The sequence below is a fragment of the Phascolarctos cinereus genome, unplaced genomic scaffold (assembly GCF_003287225.1).
Source record: "Phascolarctos cinereus isolate Bilbo 61053 unplaced genomic scaffold, phaCin_HiC Scaffold_5;HRSCAF=322, whole genome shotgun sequence".
Taxonomy (NCBI): Eukaryota; Metazoa; Chordata; class Mammalia; order Diprotodontia; family Phascolarctidae; genus Phascolarctos; species Phascolarctos cinereus.
In genome coordinates, this window is record NW_027555958.1 from 378,454,392 (window position 1) to 378,475,495 (window position 21,104).

General features: G+C 44.2%; 1 protein-coding gene across 11 annotated transcripts in view; it reads left to right on the top strand.

The window, feature by feature from the left end:
- Nucleotides 1–21,104, top strand: part of PLEKHA6 (pleckstrin homology domain containing A6) — a 208,985-nt gene that overhangs the window by 49,198 nt on the left and 138,683 nt on the right. Inside the window, exon 1 of one of the 11 annotated variants that reach the window (XM_078156400.1) lies at nucleotides 18,871–18,954. The exons of the other annotated variants lie outside the window; for them this stretch is intronic. The gene's annotated coding sequence lies outside the window, so the exon portion shown is untranslated. Of the gene's footprint in view, nucleotides 1–18,870; nucleotides 18,955–21,104 lie in introns of those variants that run through there. 11 annotated transcript variants of the gene reach the window in all.

The window sequence follows — 21,104 nt, forward strand, 5'->3', positions numbered from 1 at the left end:
TCGCTACAGTGCCTGGCACATTGCTGATGTGATCTGCCCACTCTACCGCCAAGTGGTCAGTTGGCTTCTACTCCAACGCGTCCAGTAATGTGGGGGGGGCTTGTCAATCTGTGAGGCATTAGTGTGCAATAGTCCAACCTATTTATAGCCAGCCCTGTCTCTTGGACAGCTCTTTCCTATACTCAGCTAAAATCGGTTCCACTGTAATGTCTCTTCTTTGGAGCTACACAGAATGAGTGGGACCCTGTTTCCATGTGTCATTCCTTCAGATATTTAAAGACAGCTTCCTCACCTCTGCTTAACTCTCCTCTTCCCCAAGCTGAACAAGTATCTTCAATTTCTTCAGGTTTTTCTTTCATGCCATGGCTTTCAGACCCCTCTTTCTTTTCTCCTTTCTCTGGATATCCTTCAGTTTGAGGATAATAAAACATTAAAATATAATGCTTAAAGAGCACACCTTCTAGATGTGATCTATTAGTGTACATTACAGTGGGACTCCACCTCCCTTGGTCTTTAATCCTAAAATTTAATTCACTTTTTTTTTTTAGCTGCCACCTCACATTGTTAGCTCTTATTTATTATTGTTGTTGTTCAGTTGTTTTCAGTTGTGTCTGACTCTTTGTGACCACATTGGGTTTTCTTCACAAAGATACTGCAGTGGTTTGCCATGTCCTTCTCCAGCTCATTTTACAAATAAGGAAACTGAGGCAAACAGGATGAAGTGACTTGCCCAGGGTCACACAGCTAGGAAATGTCTGAGGCCAGATTTGACCTCAGGAAGATGTCTCCCTGACTTCAAGCCTGGCTCCCTATCTGGCCCCTAACTCATATTTAGTTGAGGTCAACTAGAATCCTCTACCTCTTTGTCATGTGAACTGCTGCCAATTAGTACCTCTGTGTCTTTGTGCAAGTCACTTAACCACCTCAGGCCTCATTGTCTTCCTTTGTCAATGAGGATGTTGGATTAGATGACCTCTAAAGTCCCTTTGAAATCTGGAGCCACGATGCTATTCGTTTACCCATCTGCCTATCTCCTAACCTGGGATTGCATTCACGTGGCCAACTCTTGCTATGGGAACCTCCTCAGAGAAGTAGAGAGTCATTCAAGGCCCTTAGAGGTTAAGAGGCCTGCCCATCATCACATGGTTAGTATTTATCACAGGTAGAACCGGAACCCAGCTCTAACACTATACCTGACCTGCCATGAATAATGCTACAATGTCTTTCAGTTTATTTATTTACATAAATGCAAGACTTTAGGTTGTTTTTCCCCCATTGAACTTTGGCTTCTTGGTTCTGCCTCAATTTTCCGACTTGTTGAGATCTCTTCCAATCTTGATTTTGTTACCTAGCACCCTTCCCAGTTTTGTGTCTGCTGAAGATTTTATAGACATGCTTCTTCTATCATCATCCAAGTCCGTGGAAAGAATACTAGACTGGGAGTCAAAGGAACCGTGGATGGAATCCAGGCTCTGAGAGTTCACACTTGTGTGACTCTGGCAAAGTCATTAAACTTGTCTGGGTCTTATTTTCCTCATTTGTAAAATGAGAGGGTTTAACTGTCCCTTCTAGAACCAAGGACAATGTCCTCCAGTCTTCATTAGAGATTTCTCTCTGACCCATCAAGCAACAAGCATTTATTGGTGTTGTTCAGTCTCTTCTTGATCCCATTTTGGGGGTTTTCTTAGCAAAGATACTGCAGTGGTTTGCCATTTCCTTCTCCAGCTCATTTTACAGATGAGGAAACTGAAGCAGACAGGATGAAGTGACTTGCCCAGGGTCACACAGCTAGTCAGTGTCTGAGGCTGGATTTGAACTCATGAAAATGAGTTTTTCTAATTCTAAGCCCACTGCTCTATTTACCGTGCTGCCAAGCTGCTCTAAGCTTTTATTAGGTACCTGATGTGTGCCAGGCACTGTGCTAAGTGCTAGGGACACAAAAACAAAAAGGAAGACCTTCCTTGACTTTTAAAAATTAATTATTTTGAGAGGCACTTGGGGGTTAACTGACTTGCACAAGGTCACACAGCTAGTAAGTGTCTGAGGCCGCATTTGAATGCAGGTTTTCTTGACTCCAAGGCCAGTGTTCTATCCACTGTGCCCCATCCTTGATCTTTGAAGACAAACTACTTTAATCCCAGGAAGAGAATACTAGCTTCTGATTATCACTTAGCTCTGTTCACAGGGCTCCTTTTAGGTTGAGGTTCAATCTTACTTTGGTCAGTTAAGGTGACCTAGTAAGAAGAGTGTGATCTAAAAATGACTACTATGATGTGACTAGAAAGAACAAAAAAATGAAATCAAATGTCACTGTAATTACACTGACCAAGCTTGGCCCTGGAGGAGAGATGAGAATATACCTATAAACCTTTCCCAGTTCTTTACGGAGGTCGGGGACTGTGACTATGGAACACTATATACTGTCAGAGTCAGTTAATATGTTGGTTAGTTTTGTGAAACTGCTTTCTTTTCTTTTCTTTTTTTTAAAGTTATTTTCTTGGCTTCATTGTATATACAGACATACATACCCATATATAAAGTATATATACGTATGTACAGTGTATATATCATTCAATCAATAAACATTTATTAAGCAGTTACTATGTGCTAGGCACTGTGCTAACCACTGAGAATACAAAAAAAAAAAGGCAAAAGACAGTTCCTGCCCTCAAGGAGCTTACAGTCTAATGGAAGAGAGAACAAGCAAACAAATATATACAAAACAAGCTAAAAACAGGATAAATGGGAAATAATTAATAGAGGAAAGCCACTAGAGTTAAGAGAGGTTGGGGAAGGCTTCCTGGAGAAGGTAGGATTTTAGATGGGACCTAAAGGAAGCCAAGGATGTCAGTAGTAGTCCTTCTTTATTTATCTTTTTCTTCTTTGGTACATGGGTTGGCTTGCTAGGTATGAGAAGGGGAAGGGCTACATTCAGAAATAAAGGTGATATAGAACCAAAATACATCAATGAAATTAAAAATAACAAGAGCATGGTAAGGTGGAAAGAATACTGGATTGGAGAGCTAGGAGATCTGAGTTCTGGTGCTGGCTCTGTGATGAATATCGCCCAATGGTGATCTTGGGGCAAGTCACTTTATCTCCATGGGCCCCATTTTTTTCTCATCTGTAAAATGTTTTTAAAAAATAGGATAACCCCAAACTCTCAGATGTTTTCTAGCTTTAAAATATTATAATTTGATGTCCCTGATATAAAAGTCTCTCTGCCAGCCGTGGCTCCCTTTGGTCATAGACTACTCCAGAATCACTTGCTGTGCAGGCTGGGTATCCCTTTCTGCAGTCTGTGGCCAGGAGGGACAGGGTCTGGCTGGCTTCCGTGCGAGTCACCAGAGTCTAGATTTGGAGTTGAAAGACTGTCAGCCACTTCTTCCTTTCCTCCTCCCTCGGGGCAGGGGCTTGGGTGGCTTCTATTAGCTGTTTACCAGCCTTTCTTCATCTGGTGGGGGGACAGTTATTTTTGCTATCTCTGGTACTGGCTCCTCTCCCGGAGCTGTGATCTGTCGCTGGAGAAAAGCAATCAGTTCTGCAGCCTGACCAGCCCTTGCATTTACTGTCTCTATTCCTCCTCCATGTTCCTCTTGCTCATGCTCACCTCCCACCCTTCTGGATCCTGCTGTTTCTTTCTCCTTCCATCTCTAAAGGTGGCAGGGCTCTGAAGGCATCACTCCTCCCCCTCATCTCCCACCTCTTATTCCCCACAGAGGCACAGGGCTGCCCTTACCCATGATCCCAAAGACTTTTCCCCTTCCCAGTCCATATGCATATATACCTACACACACACACACACACACACACACAGAGATACATATATATACATTTTATATATATATATATATATATATATATATGAGATACGTCTAGGACACACACATATTATATACATTATACATATAATAGGATAGATAAATATATACATATATATTGGATGTGTGTCTATATATAGACACACATACACATATATAGGATATATATAGGACACACACACATATATAGGATAGATACACATATATTAGATGTGTGTCTATATATATAGACACACATACACACATACACATATATAGGATATCCATAGGACACACACACATATATAGGATAGATGCATATATGTCCATATATACATACACACCCATATCCATATATTAAACACCCCACTCTGCTTTGATACTAGAAAGAGAAATAGCTAATTCCCTGTGTCCCCTGTCCTCCTCCATTCTCAGTTCCACTTGTTCTGGGCAAGACTGTCGGTCTGATAAAGAGGGAGCTCAGGCTGGTCCTCAGAGCACCACTGTCCTCTGTTCCAGCAATGTATGTCTTTCCTGGCCCTTCTTCCTAGTTGCCAGCTGGGACCCAAAGAGCCTCTCTGCAGTGGGCACGTTTACTGGTGCTTCAGCTGGCTGATTGACTCTAATGCCTGCGAACATTATTTACCCCAACAGCCGCCTCTCAGACAGGCGTTAATTGCAGGCAGAAGAGAGACAATAATTACAGGATAATGGGTGGCTTTTGTGTTAGACTATCTCCCCCCTACCATGTCAGCAAACACTGTGGGTTTGTTTCCTAACATCCTTCTCCCTGCTGGGTGGATGCTGCTCCCCCCTCCCCCACTCCCCACCGTCCCTAGCCCAGTCCCTTTCCCCCCAGCAGGGGACTCTTTCATTCTCCCTGCCCTCGCTTGGGAACTTGCCTGCGTTCCCTAGGGGACAACAGATTATGTTAGAATCCTGGGGGATGCTGCCTCCCTCCAGTCCCCTTGAGTTCAGGACTACTGTGGGTTCAAGGGGGTGTCTGGGTCATGATTATTTTAATTTCATGCTTAATCATCTTTGCCTACAAAGAAGTCAATTAAAAGGAGACAAGTTATTTTTGCAGCTCCATATTTCTCGCCATCTTTTTGCCTCAGCCATCACGGAGGTGTTTTTGCATGGTTGCGATGAGTGTGTCTGTGCTGCCTGACCCGCCTTTTTTACTATGTTGTTTGTTTCTGGTGCCTATACCCGTTCTGTCCAGCAATGCAATGTGAGAAACATTTACTAAGCATAGTTCATGTAGTTGTCCTTTTTCACAGGTGTTTTGTATGGAAAATTGTTAATATGCTACGCATTGTTGAACTGTTTCTCTGCTGTTGGACATTTGGATGATTTCCAGCTTTTCAGTCTTATGAGTCACACTGCTTGCTATAGGCATCTTTGTGTAAATTGCCTTTTTTTTTTTTCTCCTCTGGTTGGTTATTTCCTTGTGCTAACAATCCAGTCTAGGCTACTTTGACCCTAGGTCCTGTTGGGTGGGGAGAAAGTGGATTGAAGCTTGGAGGCTGGGAGGTTGGAAGCTTGGGAGACTTTTAACTGATAATCTTACTCTCCTGTCCCCTCCCCACCTCCACCCCCAGGCTCATGCACATACCTTTGGCATACTCCAGGTTGGGGAGGAGATTTGCAGTTTAAAATTGCCAGCGGGCTGGTGGGTACTTCTTGGATATTTAACCAGAGCTAGTCTCAGGTGAGGCCAGGTTCTGCCATCTCCCTCCCCCTTCCCCTCTGTCAGAAAAAAACCTCTTCTTACCCAATGTTTTAGACCTGTCTGGAGGGTCAGGCTAAGGACTGAAACAAAATGAGACATCCATAGACCATCCCACGTTTGACAAAAACAAAAGTTTACTTAACAATAGCGTGGGAAGGATGCAGCCCAGTTCAGGTAGATGCAATCTTCCTTGGCTGTAGATGGAAAGTGGCCAGAAGGATACATTTACCCACTCAGTAATGGGACAGCTGAAAAGTCTGAAGGGGGCACTGGCGCCTTGTAGGCTGGCCTCTTCATACTGAATCCTTGGGGGAGCTGTGTCTACACTGTGAATCCTAGTCCTTGGGACCAGTTGAGTCTCAGGGACAGCTTCCTTGCCTTTTTAGGAAAAAGCTAGCCCAGCCTACATGGACCCTAGCTCCTACCATACCCAGATCTGTCTGCCCACGCCTCAAAGCCCAGCTCAGGTGCCGCCTCTTTCTTGAAGCCTTCCTTGATTCCACTTAACCAGCTGTGAGGTCCATTCTCTATGTTCACATAGAAGCTGGTAATAACCAAACATATTCCTCCTTGTCTTATAGTTATCTGTGTATTTATCTTCTTTCCCTTTCTAGGCTTTAAACTAAATCAGAAGGCGGCTCTCTATTCTCACTCTTTGTATAAAACATGAATTCAGTCTTAGGCTGCCTTCATAGAAGCACAGGGTTCAGAACAAAGGAGGTCCTGCTTCTCTTTGTCTTGGTATGAACACATTAGGACTGTTGTGGCCAGTTCTGGGAATTGCATTTGAGGAGGGATATTGATTACCCAGAGAATGTCCAGAGCTGTGCGATGAGGGTGGGGAAGAAACCTGAAACCTTGTCAGAGGATGAATAATTGGAGGAGTTGGGGATGCTCAGTCCTCAGAAGAGCAGACTTGGATGAAATGTTGGGGTGTGTGTGTGTGTGTGTGTGTGTGTGTGTGTGTGTGTGTGTGTGTGTGTGTGTGGTGGGAGGGCTGCAGAGGAAGATGTGAGTTCTATCTTCAAGTGTTTGAAGAGTCCTTATACAAAAGAGGGATTAGACTTAATCTATTTGACTCCCAGAGGGTAGAATTAGGACCAATGGATGGAAACCACAAAGAAGGAAGCTTTAGCTGATGTCAGGAAGAATTTTCTACCGACTGCTATGATTCCAGAGTGGGATGCCTCTGAGGAGAGTGAGGTCCCTGATCCTGGGGGTGTTTAGAGACAGGCTTGTTGCTCTTCTTGTCAAGTCATTTTCAGTTGTATCCAAATCTTCTTCTGACCCCATTTGAGGTTTTCATGGCAAAGATACTGGAGTGGTTTGCCATTTCCTGCTCCAGCTTATTTTTCAGGTGAGGAAACTGAGGCAAACAAGGTTAAGTGACTTGTCCAGGGTCACTTATCTAGTAAGTATTTGAGGCTGAATTTGAACACAGGCCTTCCTGACTCCAGGCCCAGCATTGTATCCACTGCACCACCTACCTGTCCCGTAGATAGAACCTAGATGCCCACTTTTTGGGTTTACTGTAGGAGAGACTCATGCTTTCTATAAGAGATTTGAAAATCTCTTTGTAATCCTTTCCAACTGAGATTCTGTCATTCTGTATCTCTCCAAGGCTTAGCAGGGTTTCTAGTACATTCAATGTACTTAATAAATGTTTGAAATAATAATAATAATAATAATAATATAATGATGCCAAGTATTTATATAGAGCCTAAGGCAGCTAGATGGTATGGTGGATGCAGAACCAGGCCTGTAGTCAGGATGACCTGAGTTCAAACTGGGCCTGTGACATGTACTGGCTACGTGACCCTGGGCAAGTCACTTAACCCTCTCTGCCTCAGTTTCCTCATCTGTCAAATGAGCTGGAGAAGGAAACGGCAAACCACTCCAGTATCTCTGCCAAGAAAACCTCAAATGGGTCACAAAGAGTCGGATGTGACTGAAAGACTCAATAACAAGACGTTTTTACCTTGCTTAGTCAACAAGCATTTCTTAAGCATTTCCTGCGGGCCAGCTACTGTGTGTGTGCCAAGCCAGTCTGCCTCATGTTGGGCACCAGCAGAGAGATCCCCATCTTCCTCTCCAGTCTGAACTGAGCCAGGTAGCTCTCAGCTAGACACACAGACAGCTCTCTACCTATAGTGAGTGGACCGTGAGATTCCAGCCTCCCACATTAAACACTTCGGGGCGTTTCTTAAATTAATTCTGATAGCTGATTAGCTTTCCTTCTTCCTGGGCCATCCCCTTCTTTTCTTCCTTGAACCCTTCCTTTCTACCTCAACACACTCTCGCTTTCTTGACCTGCCTGGGGAAGCCCAGCGACTCTCAGTTAGGTGTAGGTCTCCTCTCCCCTGATTCTAACATCCTCCCGAGGCTGGTTTTGCATGAAGTCCCCTCCCATCCCCCCACTCGGAGGAAGCTTACATCCTTGCCTGGCTACCGATCTATAGTGCTGAGCTGCCAGCTTCAAAGGAGGCAGGAATTCTCATCAATGCCTCCCTTCCTCCAGACTGAAATGCGTGAGAGGCTGGAGAGAGATGAGCTTCTTCTGAATCCTTTAGGCCAACTGGGCTCCTCCCTGCCTTTCTTCTCCCCTCTTTCTCCTCATTTTTCTGGCCCTGCAGTGGAGGACTGCAGATCACCAGCATGTAAAACAGAAAGCTTCCCACCAGGCCCGCTTTGTCAAAGGGTCTTAAAGGGGGCTCAGTCTGGCCCAGCTCTCATCTGTCACCCCCAGCCCGGTGCCTGCTGGGACAGGGGATTTTTTTTGTTGTTGTTGTCGTCTTGCTCCTGGGCATAGACTGGGATGCCTGTTTTTTGTCAAGTTCTCTAGGATGGGGAGAAAGTCATATCAGGCACCCGTGGGGATTGACACACATACATGATGCATATGTGCATGCACCCCAGCCTACAGACCCACTGAATTGGGATACGTACTAAGGAGAGACAGCTGGGTTCTAGTCCTGACAATTGCTGTGTTAAGTTCCCTGGGCCTGAGGACTGGACATGTGGTTTTATTGATCTAGGGCACTTCAAATTCTCTCTACCTTCTATGTACCTTACGTATAGTAGTAGTGACTTGTCTACAGAAGAGATGTTAAACATATGAAATTGGGAAGTGTTTTTTTAAAAATAAATGAAAATATATTAAAACAAAGATAACATTTTAAAACTAAGTCAATATGTGGCTTATAAGAGTTCCTTATGTACAGATTAATGGACCCCTTTTCTATTTGAGTTTAAACCTACTGGTCTAGAGCCCTGAGAAGTTAAATAATGTCTCATTTAAAAAAAAAAAGAAAGAAAGAAATGGCAGGTAAAGGTTAAGTGGCTTGCCCAGAGTCACACAACCGATAAATGTCTCATGCCAGAATTGAAATCAAGTCTTCCTGATTTCAGTTCCAGAACTCTATCCTCTGTACCTGGGCATCTAGGTGGCACAGTGGATAAAGCTCTAGGAGGACACAAGTTCAAATGCAGCCTCAGACACTTACTAGCTGTGTGACCCTGGGCAAGTCACTTAACCCTGTTTGCCTCAGTTTTCTCATCTGTAAAATGAGCTGGAGAAGGAAATGACAAACCACTCCAGTATCTCTGCCAAGAAGACCCCAAATGGGGTGACAAAGAGTTGGAGACAACTGAAATGACTGAACAAAAAATACAGGATCTAGTGAAGGAGGAAAAAGCCATGTGACATAGTAGAAAGAGCACTGAACTGGGGAGTCACAAGCTGGATTTCTAGTCCTGGGACTGCCACTAATTAGCTGTGTGACTTTGCCATAGATGATTTACTTCTCTGGGCCTCAGTTTCCTCATCTGTAAAATGAGGGGAGGGACTAAATGACCTCTAAAGATTTTTCAAGTTCTGATGTTCTGTGTTTTAAAGCCAGAGAAGTTGATTTATTTATGTCTCTCTCCTGTTCCTACCCCATTTTTTGTCCTGTCCTCAGTCATCTGGCGTCCTTTCTGCATTCCAGGGAACTCAGTCTGTCATCATGAAATGAGAAGGGTAGGTGGAAATGACATGTCTTTCTGTGTATCTGCCTTCTCCCAGGGTCACCTTTGTTTCTGCTGGGAAAGGCTGGCGTCCTGTCTCTGGCACCACGAGCCCCAGAGCAGGGGGCTGCCTGGTTTTCCCCAGCCATCTCCAGTTCCCTCAATCCAGTTGCCTTGGAAAATAGCAGGGAGCCCAAGGCAGGGACCAGCTGTCTGGTGTGACCTCACTCATGTGTTTGGCTGAAGCGAGAGGTAGGGAGCTCTTTAGGTTCTCCAGGATGCCCGTTCCCCCAACTCTGAGCCAGATCCACCCTCTTCTGGGGAAGAGAACAGGGTGCTCAGTTGGAGGAACCTGCCCTGGGCACCTGAAGATTTACTGAGTTTGACCATCCAGATGAGCCAAGGCCCAAACTCAACATTCTCTTCCTGGGTCTCCCTGTCTGCTGTCCTCTCAGCCTGGGTTGGAATGAGTATTACAGAAACAGACAAGTAACCTCAGGGAAGCTGAGAACAGAGGAAAGAAAACAGAGGAGAGGGTCTGCTTCTAGGAGGGTCTGATCTTGTCAAAGCTGTCTCTGGTGGGTCCATTCTCAGCGGTATATTAGAGGCTGAGCTCCCACCTTATATTGCTCCTTCCCTGGCTGTCTGTGTTCTGGGGATGTGAGTGCCAAGGGTCAGATGTAACCACATGCCCTGTTCTATCTTTCTAAAGCATCCCTCTTTATAATTTTCTTTTTTTAGACTGCATTTTATTTTATTTTATTTTTTATTTTGAGGCAGTTAGGGTTAAGTGACTTGCCCAGGGTCACATAGCTAGTGTCAAGTGTTTGGTCTGGGACTGAATTTGAACTCAGGTCCTCCTGACTTCAGGGCTGGTTCTCTCTCCACTGTGCCACCTACCTGCCCCCCTCTTTATAATTTTCAGTCTCTATGTATTGGCATTTTCACTACTGCCTATAAACACCCTTAAGTCTCTATCCTTGGGAAAAACCTTCCCTAGACTCTACCACCCACTCCAGCTATCATCCTGTGTCTCTCCTCCACACAACACATGTGACACCCCACCTGTCTCTGCACCTTTCCTAGTCTGTCCTCCGTGCTTGGAATGCCCTACCTCTTCACCTCCATTTCTTAGAATCTCTTCTGTCCTTTGAAGCTCAGCTCAAGAACCATTTTCTTTAAGAAGCCTGTCCTGATCCCCTAAGCTGCTGCCACCTTTACCCCAATTACTTTTTATTTTACATATTTAATAGATGTGCATTATTATTTCCCTGCAGAGAATGTACAATTTTTTGGACAGTGCCAATGCAGGAATATGTTCTGCTTGACCATATTTGTTGCAAAGGTTTTGTTTTTGTTTTTGTTTTTCAACGGTGGAGTGGGTGGGAGAGAGAGATCAATTTTTGTTAACTGAAAAAAAAATTTGAAGTGTAAAATGGTTAAAAAAAGAACGTAAGCTCTTTGGGGACTTTTGTTTTGGCATCCTTAGTGCCTAGTACATAGGAGCTTAGTAAATGAATAGTTATTAATTGGTAGTTTATGAAGCCAGTTTTTCAGTTGATTTCTTTAGGGAGTTAGGTGAGGGGAGGGTGGCCAGTGCAGAAAGGGTTAGAAAAGAGAATCTTGTTCAGTTGTGTCCAATTCTTTGTGACCTCATTTGGGGTTTTCTTGGCAGAGGTACTGGAGTGGTTTGCCATTTCCTTCTCCAGCTCATTTTACAGATGAGGAAACTGAGGCCAGCAGGGCTAAGTGACTTTTCTAGAGTCACACAGCTATGAGGCTGCATTTGAACTCGGGTCCTCCTGACTCCAGGCCTAGCACTCTATCCACTTCACCATCTAGTTGCCCAATTTATTGGCATAAGGTAAGGAAATTCCCCGTACTAATAATTCAAGTTGGCATTTGCTCTGTAACTTACAGTCTTAGAGAGCTGTCTCAGGGCATTGAGAGGTTAAGCGCAGGGGCATAGAAGCATAGAGCTAGAGATGAAAGGGATCTCATGGCCCCGCTAGTCTGACCCTGCCCATTTTACAGATGGAGAAACTGAAACCAAGGGGAGTTAAATGACTTTTCCTATCATGTAGCCAGGATGTGTGTGAGATAGGTCTTGAACCCAGGTCTTCCTGACTCTTTCTACTATGCCACACTCTCCCCTCTAAACCTTTACTTTCCAAATAAATAGGTGATGTTATTAATCAGCACTGTGACCTTTCCTCAGTTCTCATCCTCCTTGACCTTCCTACAGTATTGGAAACTGGTGACCGTCCCCTTGAAGTCTCCTGATATTCTTTCCTTTGCTTGGATGGCCACTGCTCCTGCCTCTCGCCATTTTGATGGTCTTTCTCAGGTACCTTCGAGGGTTCAGAGGATCAGAATACCATAGGACTGACTTTGAGACACTTTCAAACCACCCCCCTTACAAAGTACATTCCCTGAAGGGGGGGGCGGGGGACAACCAATCTAGTGCATTGTAAACAGAAAGGAGGGGTGTCTTCTTTAACGTAGATAGATAGATGTGTCCAGCATTGACCTTGCCGTTTGAAGAGCTCTGTGGTCTCTGTTTACATTGCATTGTCACTGTGTGTATTGTTCCTTTGGCTGTGTTTTCTTCACTTGGTAGCATTTCACCCAGGTCTTTCTGTGTTTCTCTAAATTCTTCATATTTGTTATTCCTTAAGGAGCAGTAATATTCCATTGCATGCATATGCCATAATTTCTTTAACCAACTCCCCAGTCATTGCGTGGATGGTTTGTTTCCAGCTTTTTGCTGTCATAAATAATGTTGCTACAATCATTTTTGTCCATATGGGTCTGTTTCTGTTAATAACCTCCTTGGGATAGAGCCCTAATAGTGGAATTTCTGAGTCGAAGGTCATGAGCAGCCCAGCAATTTTTCTTGCATGGTTCTTAATTGTTTTCCACAAGAATTGAACCGCTTTGCTGCTTCACCTGTAGTGAATGTGGATCTGTCTTCCCATGCCTCTTCCAACAGTGAGTTTTCTTACCTTTTCAAATCTTCAGTGGCTTTACCTTTGTTACTTTAGGGTTGTTTAAGCCCCCTGATTATCAGTGATTTTTAAAATTTTTTGAAGGGCTTACTGATAGAGTTTTTATTTCTTCATTTTGGTCATTCATTTAAAAAAATAAACTTTTTTTTTTGTTTTCTTAGCAAGGATACCAGAGTGGTTTGCCATTTCCTTTTCCAGCCCATTTTACAGATAAGGAACTGAGGCAAACAGGGTTAAGTGATTTGCCCAGGGTCACATAGCTAGTAAGTATCTGAGGCCAGATTTGAACTTATGAAGATGAGTCTTCCTGATTCCAGGCCCACTGCTTTCTTCAGTGCCTCCTACATGTCATGCTAAGCACTTTAAATAATATCTCATTTGATTCTCAGAGCAACCCTGTGAGGTCGGTGGTACTATAATCCTCCTTTTACAGTTGAGGAAACTGAGGTAAGCAGAGCTCAAAAGTCATCGAGTCCAGAATCCTTATTTTACACATGAGAAAACTGGGGCCCAGAGACATGATGCAGATCCAGGTCCTGTGGTTCCATAGCCACAGCTAGGTTCACCACACTAATTCATATTCTTGCTCCTGCCCTCAAGAAGGTATCTGTCTGCTACATCCTTGTCCTCAGCCTTTCAGGGAGGCAGCAAGCTCTGGAAAGAGTGCTGCACCTGGAGTCAGGAAGACAAATGAGTTTGAATCCTTCCCAAAGAGCTTATCTTCTTCTTCTTCTTCTTCTTCTTCTTCTTCTTCTTCTTCTTCTTCTTCTTCTTCTTCTTCTTCTTCTTTTCTTCTTCTTTTTTTAACCATTTCACACTTCTAAAAATTATTTTTTTTTCAGTTAACAAAAATTGATCTCTGTCTCCCACCCACTCTACCATTGAAAAATGAAAAGAAAAACAGAACCTTTGAACCCTAGACACTTACTAGCTCTGTGACTCTGGGCAAGTCACCGAACCTCTTGGCCTCAGTTTTCTCATCTGTAAAATGGGGATAATCGAAGCACTTCTCTCAGAGGGTTGTCATGAGACTCAAATGAGATAATACATGCAAAGTGCTTTGCAAACTTTAAAGGTCTGTAGACATGTTAGTGGGTATTATTGTTATTAGACAGTATCGTTATTGGATTTGTAGTCAAAGGACTTGGGTTTCAATCCCCGCTGTGCCAGTTACCACTTGTGTGACCCCAGACAGTTGCTTTGCTGCCTTGGGATTCAGGTTCCTTGTCTGTAAAATTAGACTGGACCTGGATGATTGAAAGTTCCTTCCAGCTCAGTATTCATTCATTAGGTGCCTCTTATCTGCTAGGTACTGTGCCAGGCAGTGGGGTACACACAGACAAAAGAGAAAGAAAAGAAAGATTGCTTTATCCTAATGAAGCTTTTATGATTCTATGTTCATTGAAAAGAATTTTTTAAAGCACTTACTATGTGCAAAGTCCAGGGATTCAAAAACAAATTCTCCATGTACTTTCCTCCTTGGTGATCATATCGCCTCTCATGGTTTCAACTATCACTTCAATCCAGACAACTCCCAAGTCTAATTATCAGCACCATTTTATGGATAGGGAAATTAGGAATTGGATTGTTTTTCCCAGTTGGTAAGTATTAGAGTTGAGACTTGAACTAAGGCCTTTTAAACTCTTAAGTTCTTTCAACATATCTTGCTGACAATTTGGAACTATGCGCAAAGGGCTATAAAACTGGGCATATCCTTTGATCCAGCAATACCACTGCTAGGTCTGTATACCAAAGAAATTTTTTAAAAAAGAAAAGAATCTATATGTACAAAAATATTGATAGCAGCTCTTTTTGTGGTGGCAAAGAATTGGAAATTGAGGGGATGCCCATCAGTCAGGGAATGGCTGAACAAGTTGTGGTATATGGTTGTGATGAAATACTATTATGCTATGAGAAATGACGAGCAGGAGGATTTCAGAAAAACCTGGAAAGACTTACGTGAACTGATGCAAAGTGAAGCGAGCAGAATCAGGAGAACGTTGTACACAGTAACAATTATGAATGAAAGCTATTCTCATCAAATACAGTGATCCAAGATAATCCAAGGGACTCACGATGAAAAATGCTATCCACATCCTGAGAAAGAACTGATGGAGTCTGAAGGCAGATTGAAGCATACTGTTTTTCACTTTATTTTTTTGTGGGGTTTTTTTTTTTTGGTCTGTGTCTTCTTTTACAGCATGACTAATATGGAAATATGATCTGCATGATTATACATGTATAACCTGTATCAAATTGCTTACCATCTCAGGGAGGGAGAAGAGAAAGTAAGGAGAGAATTTGTAATTAAAATTTTTTTTAAATGATGTTAAAAATTTTTACATGTAATTGGGAAAAAAGAAAATATTATTTAAATATATATATACATCTGCTGAGTCTAATGGATTCCTTATACTACTAATCCAATATTTTTGTTGTCATTGAATCATTTTTCAGTTATGGTTGACTCTTCATGAACCCATTTGGAGTTTTCTTGGCAGAGGTACTGGAGTGGTTGGCCATTTCCTTCTCCAGCTCATTTCACAGACGAGGAAATGAAGGCAAGCAGGGTTCAGTGACTTTCCTAGGATCACACAGGCCGGATTTGAACTAAGGAAAATGAGTCTTACTGACCCTAGCTCCAGTACCCTATCCACTGCACCACCTAGCTGCCCCCTGATCTACTATATTTAGTTCAGTTTCTGCCTTGAGCTTAAGTCCCAGATTTCTGCCTGCTTGCTGGACAACTTCTCTAGGCTGTCTCCTTTCAAACTGAGATTCTCCCCCACATTTGCCATTCCTCCCAGCTTCTCTATTTCTGCTGGTGGCACTACAATTCTACCAGCTGGCCAGATTGGAAATCTCAGTGCTATCTTTGAGTTTTCTCTCTCCCTTAATCTCATTCTCTCTCATATCTCAACATCTAATTAACACGGAGTCTTTCTAATCTTTGCATTAACTGAATCTCAGTTTCCACATCTGTAAAATGGGGATGACTAAATGAAAAGCATTTATTAGGTATCAATCATATACCAAGAGAGAAGAGTAGATAGGAAGCTGGTCTTGGATCCAAGAGGACCTGGGTTTAAGTCTTCCTTTTGACCCAACTTGGCTGTATGATCACTTAACCTCTCAGTGTCCTAGGCAACTCTCTAAGATGATCAACTTCAAAGGAAGGTGCCAACCTGCTGTGTTAGAGGGCGTTTCCTCACCTGGGAGTTCCCTTTAAGGAATGAAATCACAGGTCCTGTTTCTATCTTTATGCACCAAGCACTAGAGATACAAATATAAAAGTCAAGGAAAGATGTTTTGGTTTGGGGAGGTCAGGCGATTGCCATGGTATGTACTCTTTTCCAGAAGCAACTGTTGCAATGGATTTTGTTGACTATTTCCAGAACGTGAGGTAGAACCTGGGATAGGAGGTACTGGTGTGGCAGCAGGGTAGATGACGAGGAAACAGTCAACTGGGGAGGATGTGAAGCATGGTCTGGGGACTGGGACCAGCTCCTTATAGTGAGTGCTGGGCATTTGAAATGACTCACTCACAAATCTGGAAGGTACAACCAAGGCCTTGCGGTAGTGGTTCCAAAGCTGAGTGGATTGAGTCATCCAGAGCTTCGTCTTAGGACCTAGAGGGAGCAGCAGTGTATACTATGTCTAGCCAAGGGGGATGTTGTTGATGATGTTGTTTTTTAGAAAGGAAGGAAGAGAAAGAGGAAGGGAGGGAAGGAGAGAGGAAGGAAGGAAGGAAGGAAGGAAGGAAGGAAGGAAGAAAAGAAGGAAGGAAGGAAGGAAAGAAACAAAGGAGAGAGGGAAGGAGAGAGGAAGAAAAGGAAGGAAGGAAGGAAGGAAGGAAAGAAACAAAGGAGAGAGGAAGGAAAGGAAGGAAGGAAAGACAGAAGGCAGGAAAGAAGTCAAGGAGGGAGGGAGGAAGGAAGGAATCAGGCATTTATTAAGATATTACTTTGTGCCAGGCACTGTGCTAAGCACTTTACAAATATTTTCTCCTTTGATCCTCACAACTGCCCTGGGAGATAGGTGCTATTATTATCCTCATTTCACATTTGAGAAAACTGAGGCAAACAGAAATTAAGTAACCCAGGCCACACAGCTAGTAAGTGTCTGAAGCCAGATTTGGACTCGTCTTCCTAACTCCAGACACAGCATCCTATCAGCTATACAACCTGACTGCCTTTAGGTCCAAATGAGACCTGAAAACTGTTAAGGGCTTTGCAGATGTAAGATATTGTTATTTGTCCTTTGTTCTCAAAGAAGACCCATGACATTGGGAAGGTGATGTTGTGACTTGTAAGTGAATTGGATTTCAGTGAGGCAGGGCTGTGCAATGTCACCAGCCTCACTTTCTCCTTTGGAGCCATCTGGATCCAGTGGCCAGATATGGATTAGGACGACTGGAGATGGCCCTGGATGCAGTGGGCTTTTTGAGCTAAGGTCTTTCCCAGGTATTATTAGTATTAGGGTTAAGGGCCACTTAGTCCAGAGGCAGAGGCTTCAGGGCCGGACCCTCAGTTCTAGTCCTCATTCCATGGAGAAATCATAAAAGAGGTGGTCATGGTGCAGTGAAATGGATACTTTAGAAGACCTGGGTCCAACACCAGTCTCTGCTTCTTCCACCTTTGTGACCTTGAGCAAATCACTGTCTTTGAGGCCTTACCTTCTGCATCTATAACATGAAGAAATTGGGTTTGGTGGTCTCAATTCTAGAACTCCTTTTGTGCCAGCTTCTTCTAGGAGAAAGGAAAGGGAAGAAAAAGGAGAGAAGAGGAGGAGCCATGGAAATGGGGCCTGAGTGGGAGGTTGGGAATGTGCCATGGCAGCCCTTGTCTCTCTTACCCATGCTGAGCCGGAGGGTTGGAGAAACTAGAGTAGATACATGAACGCCTGGACCCAGAGCCAGACCTCTGTTTCTCACAGGACCATCTTTGACCCTAAGCCTGCTTCTGTTTATGCAGCCGGTTTGAATTTTCCTTCAGCGTTAGATGATTGAGGGGGAGGAACTCTGGGAGACCTCTGGCTGTCCTGGGCGTGGTGCCCAGGTCCTGGGGGCTTGTGTGGTTCATTCTTTGAATTGGTGTGTGGCTTGCATATCCCTGCACTTCAGAGTTTAACAGAAACCTCTCCTAGGTGTGGCCTCTAGCCCCTACTTACTGTAATGACATCTCTGGTTTTATGGGGGTGGTGTTTTTTTTTTCCCAGAGAACTCAAAGCCTTTTTACTTCCGCAGATGGGCCCATCATTCTGGTGAGGTAGAGAGGGGTAGTTGTTTCTTTTTATTGTATTGGTGGGGGGCTTGTAAAGGTCCCCGAAGCCATTCTTATCAGAAGATTCTCATCAACTCTTCCATTTTATAGATGAGAAACTGAGGTCAAGAGAGGTTAAAAAAAAAAACTTGCCCCAAATCAGAAAGGTAGTAAGCTTCAGAGGGGGTATTTGAACCCAGGTGCTCTGACTTCAGAGGTGAAGCTCTGTCATGCTGCACTTTTAAACAGAGAGTAGTACTCAGGTTTGCTGGCACTAAGGTAACATTACACAGTACTTTTCTTTCCTTGTTCTCAGAAAGTCCCCATTTTATATTTCAACTCCACTCCAATTTTCTTGGACTCTTAGAGCTGGATGATGGGATGTCACGTTATCTGGTCCAATCTCCTCACTTGACAGATAACAATAATCTTAGAATAACAGAAGTAGACCCTGCAGGGGATCTCAGAGGTCATCGAGTTTAACCTCTTCATTTTACAGATTAGGTAACCCTGGCCCAGGGTGATGAAGTTACTTGTCTAAGGTCATACACTTAGCAAGCAGCAGAGTTGGAGTTTCTAGGTCCTCGGTCTCCAAACCCAACAGTTTGCCTGCTCTACCACTTTTAGTAACTCATATTTCTGTAGCACTTTACAGTTTACAATGCATTTTCTTTGCAACAATCCTGCGAGGTAGGTAATACCAGTATCGTTGTTCCCATTGTACAGGTGGGTGACCTGTAACCTGGCTCAGGAGTCACTTGGGTCCTGCTGGTTCTAGGGAGCAATAGCAGGGTAGGGGTCGAGGATCAGAAATGCTTTTACCATCCTTGTGACTGCCCGGCATGGACATGAATATGGAACAGGCTCTTATGACTTTTTAACGGCGCGCCAGCCCTCTTTCTCCTACACCAGACGCCCAAGAGGGGTGGCCTGGGGCTGGGGTCCTTCTGACTTCTCTGATTGGCTGCTTGGTGCCAGAGTCGAGCCCCGCCCTGCCTGCTCCTGGGGCACACCATCCTTCAGTAGCCAGGTGGATTATTACACTTGTCTCTTTTCCCGGAGCAGGCTGCAGGGCTGAGGGAAGGGATTAAGTCGAGCGTGAGGTGTGTCTGCCAAGATACCTGTGGTGTGCTCCACCCCGGCAGGTAAGGAAGTACTCCGGAGGCTGGCTGGGCTGTGAATGTCTGGGGGTCTCTGGAGGCTTGGGAACAGTTGTGGTCTGTGTGTGTGTGGGGGAGGACAGGAGACCTTGTTAACGGATGAGCTGATGCCATTTTTATGTTGCTGGCCTTCCAATGCCACCAAGCTTGTGGGCCACTTCCTCTCCCAATTCCCCCACCTTCTTCCCCTCCTTTGTTTCTGTCTTTGATGTCTGTCTCTTCCTCCTTTATTTCTGTCTTCTCCCCTTTGATTTCTGTCTCTTCTTGCCTTTCTACTTCTCTCCCTGAGATTTCTCACTCCCACTTTTTTCTTTCTCATTTTCTTTTTTTCTTCCTTTTTCATTTTGTTTTCTCTTCTTTCACCACATGTCTCTCCCCTCTCTTTGCTCTCTTCTTGTCTCTCCCTCGACACTTTTCTCCCCTTGCTCATCAACCGCTCCCAAATCTCTGTGACCCTTTCTTCCTCACCTCACTGCATCCATCCATGCCCTCCTTCGGAGCCCTCTCCTCGCCCTGGCACTTTGCCTGGCCCTTCTCTCCTCTCCCACGAGGCTCGGAGACCCGGAGCACCAGGAAGCACTAGGGTGACTGTCCAGGGAGGGAGCCAGAGGGACTGGAGCTGTTGGCCCAAGGTGGAGTTGGACTCTGTGTGAGTCCCTGGCCAGGGGACTGAGGCATTTATACGAGACCTCCCGACGCCCTGTAGTGCTCCCCTCTCTCTTTGCCTAATGGGGCAGAAAAGCAGCAGGCTTCCTGAGTCCAGAGGCTGCTTTTCGGAAATTAGCGGCTCTTTCCCACGTCCCTGATTTGTCAAACATCAGGTCCGATATCTGTCTGATTGGTGGGAAGTAGGTTGTTGTGGAGGGAAAAATAATGGACTGAGGCTTGAGACCTGGATTCCAGACCAGATCTGCCAAGAATTATCTGTATGATAATAGTAATAATAATAGCTAACATTTATATAGCACTTAACTATGTGCCAGGCACTTTAAAATGATTATCTCATTCGATCCTCACAAAAACCGTGGGAGGTAGGCTCTGTTATTATCCCCATTTTACAGATGAGGAAACAGAGGCAGAGGTTAAGTGTCCCACAGTTAGTTAATGTCTGAGGCCACATTTGAACTCAGGTTCCCCTGACTTCACACTTCATGCTCTTTCCACTGTGCGGAACTATCTGGTTCCTTTTTCCTTTAGTTCTCTTATCTGTCGAGTGAGAATACTACAGTATTTGCTCCGCCTACCTCACACAGACAATATAGAGACCAACGTAGGAGAGGCAGATAACGTAAGAGTGAATGTTATGCCAATGTATTTTTTCGGTGGAAGGGGAGCCTTGGGTACAGTCAGATTTTCTGCTGGGGTCCCTCAAGAGAAAGAAGCAAGTCACCTCAGCCCCGCAAGCCCCAACTCTCTCATCCACATGGGTACTTTGTAAGGGAGTGAGGAAAACCCGAGTTTGGTCCCTACCTGTGTGACCCTGGGCAAGTCATTTGACCACTCTCAGCCTCAGTTTCTCATCTGTAAGATGGAGGTTCATCATGGGAATTAAATGAGATTATATATATATATATGTGTATTATATATGCATATGTATGTCTGATATGTGTATATATATACATGTGTTTATATGCATGTGTATATTTATATACATACATATTAGACATAGACATACTTTGCAAACCTTGAAGCACTGTGTAATTGCTCTCTATTTTTATTTTGGGTAAATTTAATACACTTCATCCCCATTCCTTTTCATCTGGGGGATAGCTAGTCAGACGCTAGAAACTCTGTGTGGTTCTGTAAGGGACTGCCTTAGCTGGAGGCCTGGAAGGGGAGGGAACCAGCTGCTTCTCTGAACTGACCCAGGGCAACCTTTCCTTGGGCTTGGAGATTCCTCTACCCTGAAATCTTTAAATCAGGCCAATGAAAAACTGCTTCTCTGGCTTGATGCACCTAAGCCCCAAATTCTACTAGCATGATGGTGGTGCTTTCAGCCACCGTACCTAGATACCAGGATACTGTGCTGGTCCAATTCTTCTCTTCCTCCTTTGCCCTTTACGACACACTCTAGACCACAAAGGGAGTTCTCCTAGGTATTTTCTATGTGTGTGTGGCTTCAGGACATCTTTCCC